Source organism: Triticum urartu, chromosome 1 (assembly GCF_003073215.2).
Source record: "Triticum urartu cultivar G1812 chromosome 1, Tu2.1, whole genome shotgun sequence".
Taxonomy (NCBI): Eukaryota; Viridiplantae; Streptophyta; class Magnoliopsida; order Poales; family Poaceae; genus Triticum; species Triticum urartu.
In genome coordinates this window covers 54,320-75,318 of record NC_053022.1, presented here as the reverse complement: position 1 = coordinate 75,318, position 20,999 = coordinate 54,320, and the positions used below count along the sequence as shown (strand labels likewise).

General features: G+C 43.3%; 1 long non-coding RNA gene across 3 annotated transcripts; it reads right to left on the bottom strand.

Annotated features, from left to right (window-relative positions):
* Positions 1-9,774: 9,774 nt before the first annotated feature.
* On the bottom strand, positions 9,775-15,418 carry LOC125540994. Of its 3 annotated transcripts, none has more exons than XR_007297422.1 (7): positions 15,006-15,418; positions 14,778-14,913; positions 14,674-14,705; positions 14,337-14,460; positions 13,764-13,914; positions 12,170-12,269; positions 9,775-10,070 (listed from the first exon to the last, which is right to left on the bottom strand). It is a non-coding gene; the product is annotated as an uncharacterized LOC125540994 (long non-coding RNA). The 3 variants fall into 3 exon arrangements; XR_007297418.1 differs by having other exon boundaries at positions 9,776-10,097; positions 15,006-15,417; XR_007297420.1 differs by having other exon boundaries at positions 9,776-10,097; positions 15,010-15,417.
* Positions 15,419-20,999: the final 5,581 nt, after the last annotated feature.

Here is a 20,999-nt window from a genome sequence, read left to right as displayed (position 1 = left end):
TTGGCATGGTCTAATTCGCTACAGTGATTGATTTTGGTTTTCTATAATGGCGCAGTTTGATCATGTGGCTCCGGTTGGTTCGATAAGATATGTGCTGCCTTACAATCAATAATGCTAGTCAGCTCCAGTGGCTAGGAACACACATTCACCAACGGCTCGTTACCAGGTCAATTCCCCACCAGCGCGCTACGTTTTTTTTTGTGAATTTTTTCATCCCACAGCAACACTTGATGTAATGCCACCTAATGGGTAGATAAGTTGGATAATCGAGATATGAGGAGATGAAGATTTATCTCGATGTTTACTTCCTGATAAGAAACCTAATCACCATTGAAGAGGTGTTGGTAATCATGAAGTTCCTCGGGCTCACATTCTTCTCCTTGAGCCTCCACCACAAATTTGGTTCTCAATCATTCTGTCTCACTTCTTCCTCCAATCCGAAGACAGCAGGTTTCAACATGAAACTGCATGGTGCCTGTTGGGGAACGTAGCATAAATTCAAAATTTTCCTACGTATCACCAAGATCTGTCCATGGAGTCATCTAGCAACGAGGGAGGAGTGGATCTACATACCCTTATAGATCGCGCGCGGAAGCGTTCAAGAGAACGGGGTTGATGGAGTCGTACTCGTCGTGATCCAAATCACCGATGATCCTAGCGCCGAACGGACGGCACCTCCGCGTTCAACACACATACGGAGCAGTGACGTCTCCTCCTTCTTGACCCAGCAAGGGGGAAGGAGAGGTTGATGGAGATCCAGCAGCACGACGGCGTGATGGTGGAAGTAGCGGGATTCCAACAGGGCTTCGCCAAGCGCTGCGGGAGGAGGGAGATGTGTCATGGGAGAGAGAGGGAGGCGCCAGGGCTTAGGTTAGGTTGCCCTCCCTTTCCCCCACTATATATAGGGCCAAGGGAGAGGGGGGGCGCAGCCTTGGCCCTTCCTCCAAGGAAGGGTGCGGCTAGGGAGGAGTCCCTCCTCCCCAAGGCACCTCGGAGGTGCCTTCCCTCTTTAGGACTCTTCCTTTTCCTCTTCTCTTGGCGCATGGGCCTCTTGGGGCTGGTGCCCTTGGCCCATATAGGCCAAGGCGCACCCCCTACAGCCCATGTGGCCCCCCGAGGCAGGTGGCCCCACCCGGTGGACCCCCGGGACCCTTCCGGTGGTCCCGGTACAATACCGGTGACCCCGAAACTTGTCCCGATGGCCGAAATAGCACTTCCTATATATAATTCTTTACCTCCGGACCATTACGGAACTCCTCGTGACGTCTGGGATCTCATCCAGGACTCCGAACAACTTTCGGGTTACCGCATACTAATATCTCAATAACCCTAGCGTCACCGAACCTTAAGTGTGTAGACCCTACGGGTTCGGGAGACATGCAGACATGACCGAGATGACTCTCCGGTCAATAACCAGCAGAGGGATCTGGATACCCATGTTGGCTCCCACATGTTCCACGATGATCTCATCGGATGAACCACGATGTCAAGGACTTAATCAATCCCGTATACAATTCCCTTTGTCTATCGGTACGACACTTGCCCGAGATTCGATCGTCGGTATCCCGATACCTTGTTCAATCTCGTTACCGGCAAGTCTCTTTACTCGTTCCGTAACACATCATCCCGTGATCAACTCCTTGATCACATTGTGCACATTATGATGATGTCCTACCGAGTGGGCCCAGAGATACCTCTCCGTTTACACGGAGTGACAAATCCCAGTCTCGATTCGTGCCAACCCAACAGACACTTTCAGAGATACACGTAGTGCACCTTTATAGTCACCCAGTTACGTTGTGACGTTTGGTACACCCAAAGCACTCCTACGGTATCCGGGAGTTGCACAATCTCATGGTCTAAGGAAATGATACTTGACATTAGAAAAGCTTTACCATACGAACTACGCGATCTTGTGCTATGCTTAGGATTGGGTCTTGTCCATCACATCATTCTCCTAATGATGTGATCCCGTTATCAACGACATCCAATGTCCATGGTCAGGAAACCGTAACCATCTATTGATCAACGAGCTAGTCAACTAGAGGCTTACTAGGGACATGGTGTTGTCTATGTATCCACACATGTATCTGAGTTTCCTATCAATACAATTACAGCATGGATAATAAACGATTATCATGAACAAGGAAATATAATAATAATCGATTTATTATTGCCTCTAGGGCATATTTCCAACAGTGCCCCCATGTGTGTTTTTTTGGTAAGTAAGGACAATCCTTATGGACTAGTGTTTGTATTGAATTATACTTTAAGGTTTATCCATATGCAATGCTTGAAGACCATATGTTGGATTCAAGGTTGAAAGGAGAGGAAAATAAAAGAAGATGGAGTCCTTGTGTGCGACTCAAAGGTTGTTTCGCTCTAGCTTGTGAGTTAAGTCATGAAGGATCAAGATCCCGAGAAGATGATTACAAGAGAAGAGTTCAAGTGAAGAATCATTATGTATCTCAAAACATTGTGATATAATGTACGTATGCGTCTATGGGTGATGATGGTGTTGTACGCAGCCATGCCATCGTCGTAGCCTTTCTATGTGCCTACCGCTCATTGCCAAACTACTTCGCGTTGATGCCACACTGTATTGCTCCAAGTAGCTTGCGGCCATGCCATCGTCGTAGCCTCTCTACGTGCCTACCACTCATTGCCAAATTACTTCGCGTTGATGCCACACCGTATTGCTCCATGTAGCTTGCGGCCATGCCATCGTCGTAGCCTCTCTATGTGCCCACCGCTCCTTCCCAAACCACTTCTCACTAGTAGAAAAGGGGGCAAAGGTCTAGGCCGAGTCAGCCCATTAGTCCCGCTTCAGTCACAAACCGGGACTAATGTGAGCATTGGTCCCGGTTCGTGCGGCTAAGGCATTAGTCCCGGTTCACCTGAGCCCTTTAGTCCCGGTTTGAGGCACGAACCGAGACTAAAGGGTGTGATGCCCTTCAGTCCCGGTTCGTGTCTCAAACCGGGACTAAAGATTTAGACCTTTAGTGGTTTGAGACACAAACCGGGACTAAAGGGTGCAATGCCCTTTAGTCCCGGTTTGTGTCTCAAACCGGGACTAAAGGTCCCATTTTCAAACTCTACCCCCCCCCCCCCCCCCCCCCCCCCGCGTGGATCTCCTTTTTTGTTTCGAAAATGATAAAAACTTCAAAAAATAAAATCCTTCGAGAGGTAGTTATATTACTACATCTACTAGTTAGGAAAATTTAAAAACTTAAATTTGGACATGTTTTGCAAAACAATATAGGGAAAATGTAAAACGGCTATAACTTTTGCATACGATGTCGCAAAAAAACGTATAATATATCAAAATGTTCAGAACGAAAATCCGATTCCGATTTTGACAGCCTACGGCTTGTTTGCAAATTTTTAGAATCCTCAAATTCTAAAAGGAAAAAAAGTTATGCTCAAATTTCAGTTTTTTTTAATTTTTGTTAAATCTGGTCAAACTATGGTCAAACTACTTATTCAAGAAGTATTAGTGTTACTAAATAATTATTCAAGAATATTAGTGTTACTAAATAATTATTTCAGTTTTTTTGAATTTTGGTCAAACTATGGTCAAACAATGGTCAAACTACTTATTCAAGAAATATTAGTGTTACTAAATAATTATTTCAATTTTTTTGAATTTTGGTTAAATCTGGTCAAACTATGGTCAAACTGTGGTCAAACTAGGGTCAAACTACTTATTCAAGAAATATTAGTGTTGCTAAATAATTATTGTTTTTTAAAACAATAGTTTCAAACTCAAACAGTGAAATGTGTGACTTCATGCTCAAGCTAAATCCTGAGGGTTAATAGGGTTGACATCTTACTATTGTCAGGAAAACAATAAGTGCAGACTTGGAAACGAGGAAGAATAGAACCCGGAAGTTAAGCGTGCTCAGGCTGGAGTAGTGAGAGGATGGGTGACCGTTCGGGAAGTTAGATGATTTGGAATGATGAGGGATGATTAGAGATTAAAGGTTAAATTGAGCAGTGATGAGGGGTGATTAGAGATTAGAGGTTAAAATAATTCAGAAATTTGAAATTCAAAAAGAATTAAAAAAAATAAAAAAATCATAAAATTTCCTTTAGTACCAGTTGGTGTTACCAACCGGGACTAAAGGTGGACCTCCAGGCAGTGGCCACGTGGAGGGCCTTTAGTCCCGGTTCGTATAAGAACCGGGACTAAAGGCTTTAGTACCGATCCTTTAGTCCCGGTTCCAGAACCGAGACTAAAGGCCCTTTTTCTACTAGTGTCTCCGCGTTGATGCCACACTGTATTGCTCCATGTAGCTTGCGGCCCCGCTACATCTCTATCATCGTCATCGCCATGCTCATGAACCATTTTTGCAGCATCTCATTGATGAGCCGCTGTTGTCAACCATCGGGGCGATGTTGCGCGTACACCATGTCGCCTTGGTTATTCAGGTTCGACATGTGTGTTGTACTAGTGTTCATGGATAGTCTTCGAGTGAATCACATGTGTGACATCTCTATCGTAGCATTATTGTTGTCCGATGGTCTCCGATCGCTGCCTATGTTTTTTGGCTCACGTGTGTGGACACAACTACTTCTTATATCGAGTGATTTGCTTAACACATATAGAAAACATAGAATTAACAAATCGGATAATCGATACAACCCTAGCGGCACGGCAAAGCGCACAACCGATTGTAGTATCCTGTTAAAAGTGAAAGCAGATCACAAATATCCAGAGGCTACATCTTCCTTCGGCTCACCTGCTATCAAATCGGGCAAGATTCATGTGCAGGAGGTATCCGCCCGACCAGCCTACCCATGTCAGTCTGTTAATATTTTGTTAGAAACACCGTGAATATTTTTATACAATGAACAATTTCTGGATACACGGTAAATAGTGATCTAAATGGTTTTATATTAGTTTACAAGAAGTAGATGGTAAACAATTTTGAGAAAAGGATGGATTTCTAAAACAACACTGAGCTTTGAAGACGGTGAAAAAATAACAGACACAAGAAAAAAAAGGAAAAAACAAACAAAGAAAAGAACAGACCAAAAAAGCCGAAGAAGACAAATAAACTAGAAAAATCGACGTACTGGCGTTCGACAAGGAGATCTGGTCTCACCTGGGTATGAATAGAATTGTTGAGGAGGCTTGTTTTGCGGAGGTGGATGAGATTGCCCCCCTTAAACAGCTACTGTTAGACACTAACAATGTGCCTATGATGGCAGGCATCCGTAGGTGTGATCTTGTGGCTGTAGCCTCCTTGTACGCATGGTGGGAACGGAGGAAGTTCACAAGAGGTGAGGCGCTGTGAGCACCGGTCAGATCAGCTCAAGCCATCTTGGTCCTGGCTTTAAACTTGCCTAAGTGAAAAAAATTCAGAACCGCCAACGTGATCAGACATGGCTAGACTAAACCATCAGATTCATGTTGTTCTAGTCGATGATATAACTGTGACTCCAGATCAATAAAATTCGCCATGATGGCTTTCCTAAAAAAGGAGATGAAAAACATGAAAAAAGAATTCCAGGCCAACTCCAGCCGGCTTGAGCACAAGCGACAAGTTTTTTGTTTTTTGAGCGGCATTAGAAGAAATTGGACTGCGGCCCATGAGCGAGGAATATTTCTTTTTGGGCCGGGTCCGGCCCTGGCAGGCAGCCACCGCCGGCCGGCCTCCGTGCTCCGGCCACCGACGCGTCCCCGTCGGCGTCCAACTCCAAGCCCAAGCCGTGCCGACCGACCGACCTCTCGGCGTCCTCCTCCTCCTCGCAATCCCTATGGATTAGAAGGTTTATCCATAGGCAATGCTTTGAAACCATATGTTGGATTGAAGGTTGAAAGAAGAGGAAAATGAAAGATGATGGATTCCTTGTGTGCGACTCAAAGGTTGTCTTGCTCTAGCTTGTGAGTTAAGTCATGGAGGATCAAGATCCCGAGAAGATGATTACAAGAGAAGAGTTCAAGTGAAGAATTCATCATGTATCACAAAACATTGTGATATGATGTATGTACGCGTCTATGGGCGACGATGGTGTTGCACGCGGCCATGCCATTGCCGTAGCCTCATTGTGTGCCCATCGCTCCTTGCCAAACTACTTCTCCGCGTTGATGCCACACTGTATTGCTCCACGTAGCTTGCCGCCTTGCTGCATCTCTATCGTCAGCAAGGCCATGCTCATGAACCATTTTTGCAGCATCTCGTTGATGAGCCGTTGTTGTCAACCATTGGGGCAATGTTGCACATACGCCACGTCGCCTTGGCTATTCAGGTTCGACATGCGTGTTGTACCTGTTTTCATGGATAGTCTTCGAGCAGATCACACGTGTGACATGTCTGTCGTCGCATTGTCGTTATCCGATGGTCTCCGACCGCTGCTTCTGCTTTTTCGGCTCACGTGTGTGGACATGGCTGCTTCTTACATCGAGTGATTTTCCTAACACACATAGAAGGCATAGAATTAACAAATCAGATAACCGATACAACCCTAGGGGCGGGAACTGCTGCTTCTAGTACATTGTTAAAAGTGAAAGCACATGACAAATATCCCCGAGTGCCACATCTTCCTCCTGCTCACCTGTTGTCAAAACGGCCAAAATTCATGTGCAGGAGGTATCCGCCTGACCAGCCTGCCCACGTCAGCCTGTTAATACTTTTTTTTTCAGAAACACCCATGAATATATTTTTTATTCAATGAACAATTTGTAGATACATGGCAAATAGTTCTTAAATACATGATAAATAATATTGAAAAAGGATTAATTTCTACAACACATGATAAAAAACACTATGAGCAATTTTGAAGATAATGAAAAAGAATGGACAAAAAGAAAATAAATAAATAATAGAACATACCAGAAAAGTCGAAGAAGACAAAGAAACGAGAAAAATAGATGTACTAGCATTCCAGAAGGAGAAAAAGCATACTTACCCTCGGAAAAGAAAAGAACTCCGAAAGCAACTAATTGAGGAGCGCTCCTTTGAAAGCCTCCCAGCGATCATTCGGCATGGGCTAAGAGCACACCACTTGTCGCGCTTTGAGCACTCCCTCCGGAATTTGTTTTTTTTGCACACGTTTTTGGCTTTTTAGATTGGTTATTTTTTATTTTTCACCGGTCTTTCTTAGCTTCTGTTGCGCGAAAAAATGTGTTCTCTTTTTTCCTTCCGTGAGTGGGCAGGATTTAGCTCTGATTTAAGGGAAATCCTATTTGCCGCTCGTTCGGCAAGTAGTCGACGTGACGCACAGGGACAGATCGACGAGCGTTCGGATGGGCCGGGCCGTTCAAATGTTTGTGCGAATCCAGTTTTCGGATTCTTCTAGGTGGTTTCTAGCCGTTTTTTTGGTTTTGGGAACCTTCTAGGAGGTTCCTGAACCTATTTTTCTATTTCCTTCCTTTTCCCTTTTTGCTTCTTTTCTTTTTATATTTGTTTTTCTTTTTCGTTTAAGTTTTTATTTTCTTTTTTTGTTTTGTTTTGTTTTCTTTGATATTTCGTTTTTTCCCTTTTCATATTTCTTTTGTTTGATAATTGCAAATATTTATTCGGAATTTTATAACATGTCCTTGTTTTCGAAATTTGTTCTAAATTTCAAAAAATATTAACGAATTTCATAAAATGTTCTCCTTTTCAAATTTTGTTCACAATTTCAAAAGATGTTCTTGTTTCAAAAAGTCTTTCAGGATTTTCAAAAAAAAATTCTTGCTTTAAATTTTGTTCATAATTTCAAAAAATGTTCAAGTTTGAAAAAAAAAATGTTCAGTAAATTCAGAATAATGTTCTCGTTTTCAATTCTCTGTTGTTTTCATGTTTTGAAAAAATGTTCACGCATTTCATAAAATGTTCCTGTTATCAAATTTTGTTCACAATTAAAAAAATGTTCGTGTTTCAAAAATTCTTTCAGGAATTTCAAAAAACGTTCTTGTTTTAAATTTTGTTCGCAATTATAAAAATGTCATGTTTTAAAAAATGTTCAGTAATTTTCAAAATTTCAAATCTTTGTTATGATCTTGTTTCGGAAAAATGTTCTCTTTATCAAAATCTGTTCAGAATTTCATTCATAAAATGTACAGGAATTTAAATATATGTTCTCATTTCCAAAATTTGCTCACAAGTTCAGAAAAATGTTCGTGTTTCAAAAAATGTTCATGGATTTCAGAAAATGTTTCTTATTTTACAAAAAGTAACAATGTCAGAAAATTTTCAATATTTCCAAAACTGTTAGGTTTTGCAAAAGAATGTCTGTGTTTTTTCTAAATTAGGATTACAAAAATTGTTCACATTTTTTTTAGAAAAAAAGCTTAGAATATCAGAATATGTTTGCGGCATTTCAAATTGTTCGAAATTTTCAAAAAGCGTTTGTGAAATGTGTTTTTCTAAAATACCAACCCCGCTGTCATTTGTTATAGAATTCGGCTCACGTGTGTGAACACGACTGCTTCTTATATCGAGTAATTTGCCTAATACATATATAAAATATAAAATTGACAAGTCAGATAGTCGATACAGCCCTAGTAGTGTGGCAAAGCGCGCGAGCGCTTCTAGTACCTTGTTAAAAGTGAAAGCACGTCACAAATATCCGGGGTGATACATCTTCCTTTTGCTCACCTGCTGTCAAATCGGGCAAGATTCATGTGCAGGAGGTATCCGCCCGACCAGCGTCAGCCTGTTAATATTTTGTTAGAAACACCGTGAATATTTTTATACAATGAACAATTTCTAGATACACGGCAAATAGTGATCTAAATGGTTTTATATTAGTTTACAGGGAGTACATGATAAACAATTTTGAGAAAAAAGGATGGATTTCTAAAACAGCACTATGAGCTTTGAAGATGGTGAAAAAATAGCGGACACAAAGAAAAAAAGGAAAAAATAAATAAAGAAAAGAACAGACCAGAAGAGTCGAAGAAGACAAAGAAACTAGAAAAATCGACGTACTGCCGATAGACAAGGAGATGAAAAACATGAAAAAAGAATTCCAGGCCAACTCCAGCCGGCTTGAGCGCAAGCGACAAGTTTTTTGTTTTTTGAGCGCCACAAGAAGAAATTGGACTGCGGCCCATGAGTGAGGAATATCCTCTTTCTTTTTGGGCCAGGGTCCGGCCATGGGCACGTCCCACCGCCGGCCGGCCTCCGTGCTCCGGCCACCGACGCGTCCCCGTCGGCGTCCAACTCCAAGCCCAAGCCGCGCCGACCGACCTCTCCCCCTCGCGAGCTCTGCTAGGTGCTCGTTCCCCCCGCTGGTCTACATCGACCACCAGTGCTCACCGTGCCTCAGGTTAGTGAGTAGGTGCTGCCTCGTGCTCTCCCGATCTAATGGATCCTACAACTTGTGGTGATTGATGGCACGGATGAGGAGAATTTGGTGTCTGCTGCTGATTTTGCACCGATTTCAGGGGCAAGAAAAGGATTCAGAGGAGGGCCAAGTTCCCGCACACCACATGTTCGATGAAATGCCCACCAAGGAGCCGACTCATGCTCTAATCTGTACTAGTACAATGCCCGTGCGTTGCTACGGGCTACAATAACAATAAATGAATCAAATAAATGACTAAGATCGTCTTCAAGGTTGAAACTCATTTCTCCCCCATAAGTTCGGGCTTGTTCTGACATTAAACATGTGCCCAACGGGCTCCCCAAAATCCACCCGTCTCGACAGTCCGGGCTCCACCAAATCCAGCCCATGTGTGGGAAGAAATGTGATTGTCCGGACTATCCGCCATGTTATCTCCAGCATGCAGTCCCAACACAAAACCCCACCCCACAATGCACCCTCCCCTTTTCCTGTCGGACCCTCCCCTTCCCGCTCAATTTCCCGTCGTACCTGGACATTTCTCGCTGGAGCCCTCTCCTTTAAAACTGGATGACACCCACTTCACCTTCGCATGGCACCCTCTCTCCTTCACACCATACTTCCCCATGGACTGCCAAGGAGGAGTTCCTCACCAACCACCCTACTCTTGGCCTTGATCCCCTTCCCCGTGTTCCATCCGCTACTGCCATCAAGGGAGGACTTGGCATGCGCCGCCCATGACTCCCCCCGAGCCAAGAAGGCAGATTTGATGTCTTCCGAGCCATTGCCACATTCTAATATATAAACCGAAGCTAAGTAATCTGAACAATTTCACAAGTACCAGGAAATAATCAGGGGAGATGCAAGAAACAAAAATTTGCAAAACTTGTTCAGCTAATTATCCCAATGCTTTTGTGAATCAAGTGTATTCATTGAGGAAAGCATATAGAAGAGAACCAATTATGTATATTTTGCCTAGATAGCACGTAATATACTATAATGTTTCTTACAAGAAAAAGTAGATGAGAAACAGGTCACAGCGAAGAGACAAAGAGTTCATGGGTTCCAGAATAGAGAATTCCAGTGTGTATATTAACAAAAAGGTAGACGGCATAACAGTAAGGTAGCTCAACGAAAGGAAGGAACATCATTTATGGTTGCCCTGGTACTTAACTAACATGCAGAAACATTTCATCATTGTGGAGAGTATCAAAAGTTTAGCAAGGACAGTTAGAAAAGCACTAACAAAAAGCTCGCCAGCATAATAGTATACCATAATAATAATAACACAAAACCAGGAAATTTTGATCATATTTGCAATTCAGCCCAGAATTGTATATACTATAATAATAACACAACCATCAAGTCTTAATTAATTACTACAGATCTAATTGTCTTTAAATTTTTTGATCCGCTGCTTCAGTATAGCAGTTAAAGAACATAATGAACCACTCCCAACAAAAATTTCAGTTAACTAACCTACGGGTGGATACTGATAAAAACAACTAAATCTATAAGTAAAGTAGACTAACAAATACGCATGACCGCGGGTGCATCACTGAATGCAGAAAATCAATACCCAGATAAGGTTAACAAATTAGGCCAAAGAACTGTATACTAACACACAAGGGAAAAAATCAGTAAGGTTCAGAATTCAGGCCGCAAAAGGTATACTATACTAAAAACAACAACCAGGCAGTCTAAGTTAGTTCCGCAATACAGGCCCAAAAATGCATACTGTACCAACAACACACACACACACACACACACACACACACACACACACACACACACACACACGACGTGCTCAGCACTTCGTGCTGCTAATCACTACGCCGTACATCCAAGTTGCAATGAATACACATGTGGAATTGCCACTCAATGGTTTACCCTTCAAGAAGTAGGAACAACACTAATCAGAGATGATCAGGTTCAATACATTGCAAGGATAGCCAGAAAAAATCACCATGGAGCCAAAAGTATACATTTTACATCTTCCAATATTGGAAAAGTTTAAAAAATAGATATAGTTTCATTTTTCGTTCCGAAAGTATACACTACTGCAGTTGAAAAACAGCTCCTCTCTCTAGTTGAACAAACAGATATAGTTCCATTCTACATTCCAAAAGTGTACATTAACACGATTGAAAAACATATCACATAACCCCCAGCTGTTAAAAGTCACTTCATTTTTTTAGTAAACAAAAATTATACTCCATCTTTTCAGAATTTTGGGGCAATGCTAAGTTTCCGTCTACTAAACCAACAAAAACGAAATTCAACTCAGCTACGAGAGGTTTTGTAAAAAAAAGATTTTAGTGTGAACTTTGGTATTTCGGGTGCAACCGAAGCTAGCCACCATCCACAGTTAGACATTCTAAATCCAAATTTTAGATAATTTTCAGTTTAAACTGAAGCTGTAACAGCCTACGCAATGCCACAATCGATGAACATCAAAATAATGTTCAGTTAATTACTCAGCACCAGATAATCAATGTACCACTACATGGTCTTATAACCTCCACAATAACTAATTAATCTGCAGCAATTCTAGACATCATTAACACTTAGACACTGTAAAACCAAATTCCAGATAGATTTTCAGTTTAACCCGAGGCTATAACCCTATAAGCACTACCACATTCGATGAACGGCCAAACAATGTTCAGCACTACCACATGTAGTCTGAATCTTCCCTGAACTTTTCAGTTTGACCACCCCTAGGCATATAATTGCAGCCCGGCGAAGACGACATTACTCCATCGGAGTCTTCACAGATTCAACTCGAGCAAAGAAGAAGATTTATTAATGGATTCAAATGATTAAGACAAATCTATTGTCCTCCGGCCCAAGTGAAAGGATAAGTTTGGTAATTGGAAACATGAGTAGATACCTTGATGGAGCGGTCCTGTTCGAAGGCTAGGGACGCCTTGGAGAAGACGACCTTCCGGGTGAACAACTTCTGCAGGGACTCCACCTTGGCGCCCAACTTCCTGAGGTTGCCAGTGCTCTGTCATCAATTGTAGTAGAAAAGCAATGCTAAAGAAAGAAGGAAAGCTTGTTGCTGCGAGTTCATTGCAGCATATGTACCAAACAAATTAGAATGCACTAACACAATATGTGAATTTATAGAGCTGGAAGAGTTCATAGCATCTGCACTTCACCCAACACGTACATTATTCACTCTTTCTGTACCGTTAAAAATTCAAGAAGATTGTAGGTGGAGCCTTTTGTCAAACAGCTTGCATACATGTGAGGCTAGAACACAATTGACGGCTTTGACTCCTAGTGCATCTGATGGCAGCGAGCGCACTCTGCACTGATGTATTTTCAACTTTCCATCATAGCAATGGTCAGAGAGCGGAGGGAATCATGGGGTGGTTTCTCACGTAATAGGATGGCTGCTCTCGTTGGCGTAATAGGAAGACAAGAGAAGCTACTTGTTGTTCAGTAGCAACGTCCAGTACAGGTATGACCAGTCCATAAGTTTGCCACAAACTGCAGCACTATGTTAACTTGAAGGTTATAAGGCAATCAAATAACTGTGAGAAACAACCAACAAGTCAGATGAGCATTATTCTTTTCTTTTGGTTGATTGCTACTTATTGACAGGAAAGCTCACTTGATGCAGCTTATATTTATTGGCATGTGAGCAAGTCAGAGACATCTTTAGAAATTAGAAGATCTTTTTTTCCGAATATAGAAATTAGAAGATCAATAGGTCACCAACATGGACGGTATATTGTCATACATTTTACCAGGGAAAAAATGGATACAAGTCTCAAAACAATTCCTTGATGCTGACCAGGAACATCTGATCTATTATAAGATAAAAGATCAGGTGCCAATATTCAAAATCTCCATACCATGTAATTTAGAAGTATATATATGGTAGTACAGATCTCAGCATGCTAAAAACGTAAGATTCAGGATGGTTTTATTATGTCTCAGGAACACATTCTGATATTTGAATCGGCAAGAATTACATCCCTACTCAATACTCCCTCCGTTTCTTTTTAGTCTGCATATAAGATTTGGTCAAAGTCAAATTTTGTAAAGTTTGACCAACTTTGTAGGAAAAAATATCAACATCTACAATACTAAAGATATATGGTATGAAAATTAATTTCATGATGCATCTAACAATATTGATTTCATATTGTGAATCTTGATATTTATTTCTATAAACTTAGTCAAAGTTAACAAAGTTTGACTTTGACCAAATCTTATATGCAGACTAAAAAGAAACGGAGGGAGTACTCACTTTTTCATGCAACTGTGCTGGAATTTCACATATTATGGATTCCAGCCATTTACATAATGGTTAGACAAACGCACCCATTTGTAGATTTGAAAGAAAATCGTTGACTCGCAAAAAAGACATAACAGCAATAAAGAAAATTGGGCTAGCCATTACAAAGTAGCAACAATATTGTAGAAGATAGTGGATGGAGCTGGGTAGCGGCGAGAGCAGAGGGAGAGCTCACCGGCGTTGATGGTGATGAGGAGGGGCAGCTCTCAGTGGCGGCGTAGGCCGTACCTGCCTTGGAGACGGTGGCCAAGATCGCAGAGCACGCCCGCCGCGGTTGTGGTCTGATTGGGTGCTGCTGCCATGCTACCAAGGAAATATAACCTGATCTGCAAAATGCACAGCACTCATCAACGCTCCATCTCACCATGCATGTTTGTATAGCAAAAGTTACGATCTTCTAAATGTAGGAAGTAATTAAGCATCAACTTCACAGATGCAATCATTGCAAGAAAGGCATAACCTGAAAACTGAAAATAGTTTCTTCTAGTACGAATGTTAGAAAATAATTCCCTATAGTTCACATGTATTTAACAGGGAAGCAAGGAACGTCTTCATCATAAGAGCAGATAATCACCGTTTATATGCATTATCAATATTTTAGATCATGTTCTTCCTATACATAACAGTAGACTTGGTACAAAATTCAGTAACCTTTTAAAATCTTCAAGTATCAATTCTAAAATTCAATAGTACTACGTAATAACCTGAACTTGTATTCAGAAATGATATACAAGTGTAGGGAGTATACCTAATAAATTCTAAGTAGTATACAAATTCAGTCTCTGCGCTAAGATCTTTTTCTGCACATCGCTCCGGTTCACTTTCAGTTAGACTCAAATGCTTAGGCCACCATCAACCAGCAACACCCGCACCTGCAGAATTAAACAAGTTGGTAGTCATTTCCGGTGAACCTGAAGGAATCTTCAGGACGTAGTCCCTAAACTGCCCCATATTTCATGCCCAAGAGCCCCAATGCACAAAATTTCACTCGTATTCTGGACACAACGGCACCAGTATGATTTTAATCGAACAAGTAGTAAGCGAAGTAAACATACTACACCATCATGCTGGTATGAAGTACGAACCTGTTACTGGTGAACAACCGCATCGGAAGTTCCTGAAATATTCATGCACAGAGCACAAAATTACTTCCCAAAAGATAGATAGCACAAAATTACGTCGTACATACAAGATTCAGGCCTGCAGTGAGCCTCTCACATGGTCATCTCATCAAAGCGGCGCTTCATGGCCTTCCAGCCTTCCTGACAGGAACGAACCACACCCCATCATTGATATATTTCCATCCCCATTACTCGTCAAAGGAGCTGCAGGCCACCACAATGGGCATGAGGTGAGAGGAAGGGGGTGGTCGAGGATGGAGTGGAAGGAGGTGCGGAGGGGACATGGGTGAGGTTACCTACGTGGTGAGGTCGGAGGCGACGATGCAGGGAGGCACGGCGACGCGGGAGGCTGGCAGGGGTCGTAGTGCCATCCCCATGGCCAGGTCGATCCACTTTCCTCGCTGCCATCCGCCACTCCCATGGAGAGGAGACGGCGTGGCGCCCGCCGAGTGCAGCCGAGGCGGCGACCGGCGAAGTAGGCCGGTCGCCGCGCTGCCGCTGTCTTCGCCTCCTCTGTGGTATAACGGGCGACGAGTGCGCGAGGCAGTTCGGGGCGCAAGGGGAGGGGCCATGGCGGCGGAGGCGGCGCTGGGAGAGGGAGCGACGGGGATGCTCGGGCGCTGGGAGAGGGAGCGACGGCTGCGCACGGGAACGAGGCGATGGTTGCGGCGGCGGATCCGCGAAGACGACGGCGAAGGCACGGGATCCAGAGGAGCGTAGGTTTTTTTTTAGTGCGTGGGGGAGGGTGGAAAAAAACCAGCGAAAAAAACCGGACGAAAATAATGGGACGAAAATAAAATCCAGAACGCGACCTACCAACTAAGACATTAGGAGTAGAGATACTCCACATGCTTCCCCTACGTGTAAAGACCCTATTTAGCCCCTAGTTAGGAGTTCTAATGGGTGAGCACGGATTTATTTTAAAAAATATTGTTAAAAAAGTTTATATATTTTTTAAAAATATTACAAAAAGGTAATAATATTTTTTGAAATGTTCATATATACACCAGAGTTATAGTTATAAATGAAGACAAAAATATAAATAAAATAAAAAATCAAACAAAAGGAAAAATAAGAGAACAACAAAAAATTAAAAACAAAAAAGCCACCCTGAATGAACCAAAAGAAATCAGTATAAAAACTTATAAAAACCAAAGAAAAAAGTATAGCTTTCACCCTCAAATCCACTCAATGTCTCCATAACCCCACAGTCAAATTTGGTCTGATTTAGACCCTAAAAATGTCAATACCAGTTTAATCTAGCCTTGAGCGGTTTAGTGTCACATCAAGAGTGATTTTTCATCTTGTTTTGTGATTAGGCACTGATTTGTCGCTGACTTGACATGCTTATGTGGCAGCAGGTCGCTGAAAATAAGTGGTTGGCTATTCGTCTTCGTAGTGCAAAGAGGAAACCGGAAGGGCTGCAGCGCAGCCGTCCACACCAACTACAATTGCGTCGCTATCCTTGCCGCCTAGATGAATAAACAAAAACCAGATGCAAAACCACTCTTGATCTGACACTAAACCGCTCAGGTCTAATTAAACTGGTATTGATATTTTTAGGGCGGCTTTGCTACATAAACGGAGGATTACGGGGCTTTACAGGCCTTGGCGCCCACCCCCACCAGTTAAAATCAAGGGGGGCGATTAATTAGGAGGACAGGGTTATTTAGCCTAATTAGAAAATGACAAGTCAGCTTATCCGTAAAGGTCCATTGGTTTTGTCTGTGTGTCTAGCATTTTTGTTTTTAGGGTCTAAATCATACCAAAATTGACTTTAGGGAGCTATGGAGACAATGGAGTGGATTTGAGGGTGAAAACTATACTTCTTTCAAAACCAAATAAAAACAGGGGAAACTGGCAATGGGCCGGGCCCATAGCAGTGAGCGGCAAACAATAACTGGCCCCTCAGGCAGTTTTTGGGTTTGGTTCGCCCCTAGCAGCCCGCCCCGTCGCCATTGTCCGTCCTCCAAGCTGCGCCGGGCCGAGCTCCCGACGGCCGACCCCGACCCCGACCTGCCTCCTCAGTGGAGGGGGCAACACTTCGTTGCGGTTGGCCTGACGAGTCCTTGTCGGAAAGAGAGGGCTCGCCATTGTCGAGCCTGGAGAGGAAGAAGAGGAGGAGACCCTCGAGAGGTACAAGCTTACCTTCAAGAAGCCTCTGACTGACAGGCAAATCGATGCCCTCTCTGCTCTGGCCAAGTCTGCCTCCGTTAGGAACGCCCGGAAGGGGCGGCGTACCTGATGCTGCTCTGTTTTTGTTGTTGTTGTTGTTGTTGTTGTTTTCTGTCGATTGAGTTCTTATGATTAGCGCAAATATCTTAGCATGGAATGTTCGAGGGCTTAACAACCCTGCTCGTCGTGGGGTGGTCAGAAATGTTGTACTGTTGCATAGCCCGACAATTATCTGCCTGCAAGAGTCGAAGCTAGCAGTGGTTGACAGTATGATCATTAGTCAAGTCTGTGGTCCAAAGTACACAGAGTTCTTATTCGAGCCTGCTTTGGGTACTAGAGGTGGTTTAATTGTGGCTTGGGACCCCGATGTGGTTGATATAAACCTCCTTGCTCAACAGAAATCTTTCATTACCGTCGATTGCTGTTGGAGGCTGACAGATACTAAGTTCAGATTAGTCATAGTCTATGGACCTCGGTCTGATGCTGACAAGCTAAATTTCTTAGATGATCTGAGACCAATGTGTCATTCCAATCTTCCTTGCATTTTCATTGGTGACTTCAATCTTATTGCTGATGCTTCGGACAAGAACAACATGAATATAAATTGAAGAATGATGGCAGCTTTTAGGAGATTTATAAATGAGCGGGAGCTTAGAGACATGTACCTCCATGGCAGAAAATATACTTGGACCAACGAACAGCAAATTGCAACAAAAGTAAAGTTGGACAGGGTGCTCTATAATGATCCATGGATGACAGCACACCCTTGTTGTCTACTTGCTGCCCTTGCCACAGACATGTCTGATCACTGCCCATTGCTGCTCTCCACTGATGTTTCCTTCAAGCCTCCAAGACACTTCAGATTTGACAATTATTGGGTAAAGTTCGAGGGGTTCAATCAGCTTGTACTTGACTGTTGGGCACAACCAACCAATTGCTCGGACCCGTATCTACGACTGCACTGCAAGCTCACAAGAATGGCCAGAGCCTTTAGAAAGTGGAGCACTGCTCACATCGGAGACCTCAAGCTCCGTGCGGCAATTTCTAGTGAGCTTATTGGACAGTTGGACGCCGCCCTAGATGAAAGGGATCTATCTGACGGTGAGAGACGGTTAAGGGCAGCCCTGAAGATGAATCTGCTTGGTATTGCAGCTGTTCAGCGTGCTCACAGCAGACAACGCTCTAGAATTGATTGGTTGAGAGATGGAGATGCCAACACTTCCTTCTTCCAAGCAAAAGCTCTAGAATTGATTGGTTGAGAGATGGAGATGCCAACACTTCCTTCTTCCAAGCAAAAGCTTCGGCAAGACGACAAAAGAATTTTGTGCTAAATTTGCTGCACAATGGGGCAGTTGTCACTAGCCAAGAAGAGAAATTGCACGCTGTTTGGGAGCATTTCTCCTCGGTTTTGGGTTCTAGAACTCAAAGAGGCTGCTGCATAAACTTTGCTGCTCTTGGCATCAACCCGATTGATTTAAGCAGTATTGACGGACCCTTCTCGGAAGATGAAGTGAGAGCTGTTGTTATGGATCTGAACCCCAGAAAAGCACCCGGGCCCGATGGTTACACGGCACTGTTTTTCCAGAATTGCTGGGATATAATAAAAAATGACATAATGTGTGCAATCAAAGCTTTTGAAGGGATGAAAATTGCGAACCTTGCCAGCTTAAATAATGCCACGTTGATTCTCATCAGGAAAAAGGCTGACGCTCCTGAAGCCAAAGATTATAGGCCTATAAGTCTGCTCACCTTCTTCGCGAAGCTAGTCATGAAAATTCTTGCACGAAGATTACAACCAAGGCTGAAGGAATTAGTATTGCCTTCGCAAAGTGCTTTCATCAAAGGAAGAGCGATTCACGACAACTTTATGTTTGTCAAAGGCATGGTCAGGTCCCTCTACTTGAAGAAGATTCCATCCATTATGCTCAAGCTAGACATCGAAAAGGCATTTGATAGTGTCTCTTGGGAATTTTTGTTGGAGGTCCTTGCGGCCAAAGGGTTTAGCCAAACTTGGAGGAACTGGATCGCCTCCATGCTCGCCTCGTCTTCAACCAGAGTCCTTGTCAATGGGGAGCTCACTGACATAATTATACACCGAAAGGGCCTAAGGCAAGGTGACCCGCTGTCTCCGCTCCTGTTTGTGCTAGTTATGGACATTCTCGATGCATTGGTGAGGCGTGCTGTCTCTGCCAAAGTATTACCTCCCTTTGGAAGAAACCTACCAACATTGCGAGCCTCCCTTTATGCCGATGATGTGATGATTTTTGTCAAGCCCAACCCACAAGAAATCACAACGGTGAAGATGATCTTGGAAGTATTTGGAAATGCAACCGGCCTTTGGACTAACTTCAGCAAAAGCAATTTATGCCACATCCGGTGTGATAACATTGATATCCATCAGCTGGCCATGATCCTGCAATGCCCAATCAAGGAGTTCCCTGTCACTTACCTTGGGATGCCCCTAAGCTTTACAAGACTCCAGAAAATTCACTATCAACCTATCTTTGACAAGCTCAAGCGGAACACCTCTGGATGGATCAAATTAATGCTACCCACTGCTGGCAGACTTGCCTTGAGCACCTCGGTTTTATATGCTCTGCCTATCTTTCAGATTTTGGCCATTGAGCCCCCTAAGTGGGTGGTAAAAAAGTTTAACAAGGGCTGCAGAGGATTCCTTTGGGCAAATAAAGATGAGGCAACTGGTGGAAAATGTCTAGTCAATTGGAATCAGGTGTGCTTGCCCAAGAAACTTGGGGGGCTCGGAATCCCTTGTTTAACCCGAAAGAGTGAGGCAATGAGATGCAGATGGCTTTGGCTGTCGTGGATGGAACCTGATAGGCCTTGGCACGACTTACCTCTACCAATCAGCACCTCGGTCAGAGCTCTTTTTGAGGCATCAGTGCAGTTTAATATTGGAAACGGTGCCAACACAAAATTCTGGATTGACCCTTGGCATCAAAGGGAAAGTTTCTCCAGAAGGTTCCCCGAGCTTTTCAACCATTGCACGATCAAAACAATCTCCATTAGATGTGCCCTTGCTGATGGAAAGTGGATGAGACATTTCAAGGGAAACCTAACTCAACAGGCCATCACCCAATTCACGACCCTTTGGAATGACCTGCAGTCGATCCAGCTCACTCAAGCTCATGACGATTCACTTACCTGGCGCTGGACTAGCAATGGTCAGTTCTCCTCCAGCTCGGCCTATGCTACCACTCTCACTGCCAACATTAAACCACCATTTGCGAAGCTCGCCTGGAGCTCGGATGCCCCGCCCAAATGCCAGTTTTTCATTTGGCTAGCTGCGCAAGATCGATGTCTAACGGCGGACAACCTTGCTAAGCGAGGATGGCCCCATAACCCGCAGTGTGTGCTTTGCCTACAAGAACCAGAAACTGCTGCCCACCTACTTGCTTCTTGTCCTTATGCGAAGGAAGTATGGCACATGACACTCTGCAAGCTGAATATGAGCTCTAATTGGGCAGCAACCGATGATGATTCCCTTGTAAGCTGGTGGCATCGTACAAATTCTTCCATGGGAAAGGAAAAAGCGAAATCTTGGAGATCAATTTTGGCACTGGTATGGTGGAACCTCTGGAAAGAAAGAAATGATAGAACCTTCAGAAATAGTTCTTGCCGCCCCACACAAGTGTTCCAGAAGATTCAACTAGAAGCGAAGGACTAGGTTGATGCTGGACGAAAGCGTGCAATGGCTCTTGTAGAGCGACCCCTAGAGCCAGACTGATGTATTTCTGTTGTATCTCTAAACTCATTCCCCCCTTCTCTAATCTTACTTTTGTAACTGTTTATTTCTCCTACTCGCAATGAAAAGCAGTGGCCCTGCCTTTTCGTCAAAAAAAAGCATCATTGCAGACAACAACCCAAAGGAAGTGTCGCATGTGGATACTACATCTAAGCAAATATAAGTATAAACACTACATATATTTTACAAGCTACCTACAATATAATTATATTTTTGCATTCTTAGAAATTGGCAAGCGAACAAAAAAAGAAATATCAAGAACACAGGACACCAATTTTTACATGGAAAACCCTTGTGGGAAAAATCACAGGCACACGATGGTTATCTTTCATTGCATAAGGAGAGTGTCTAA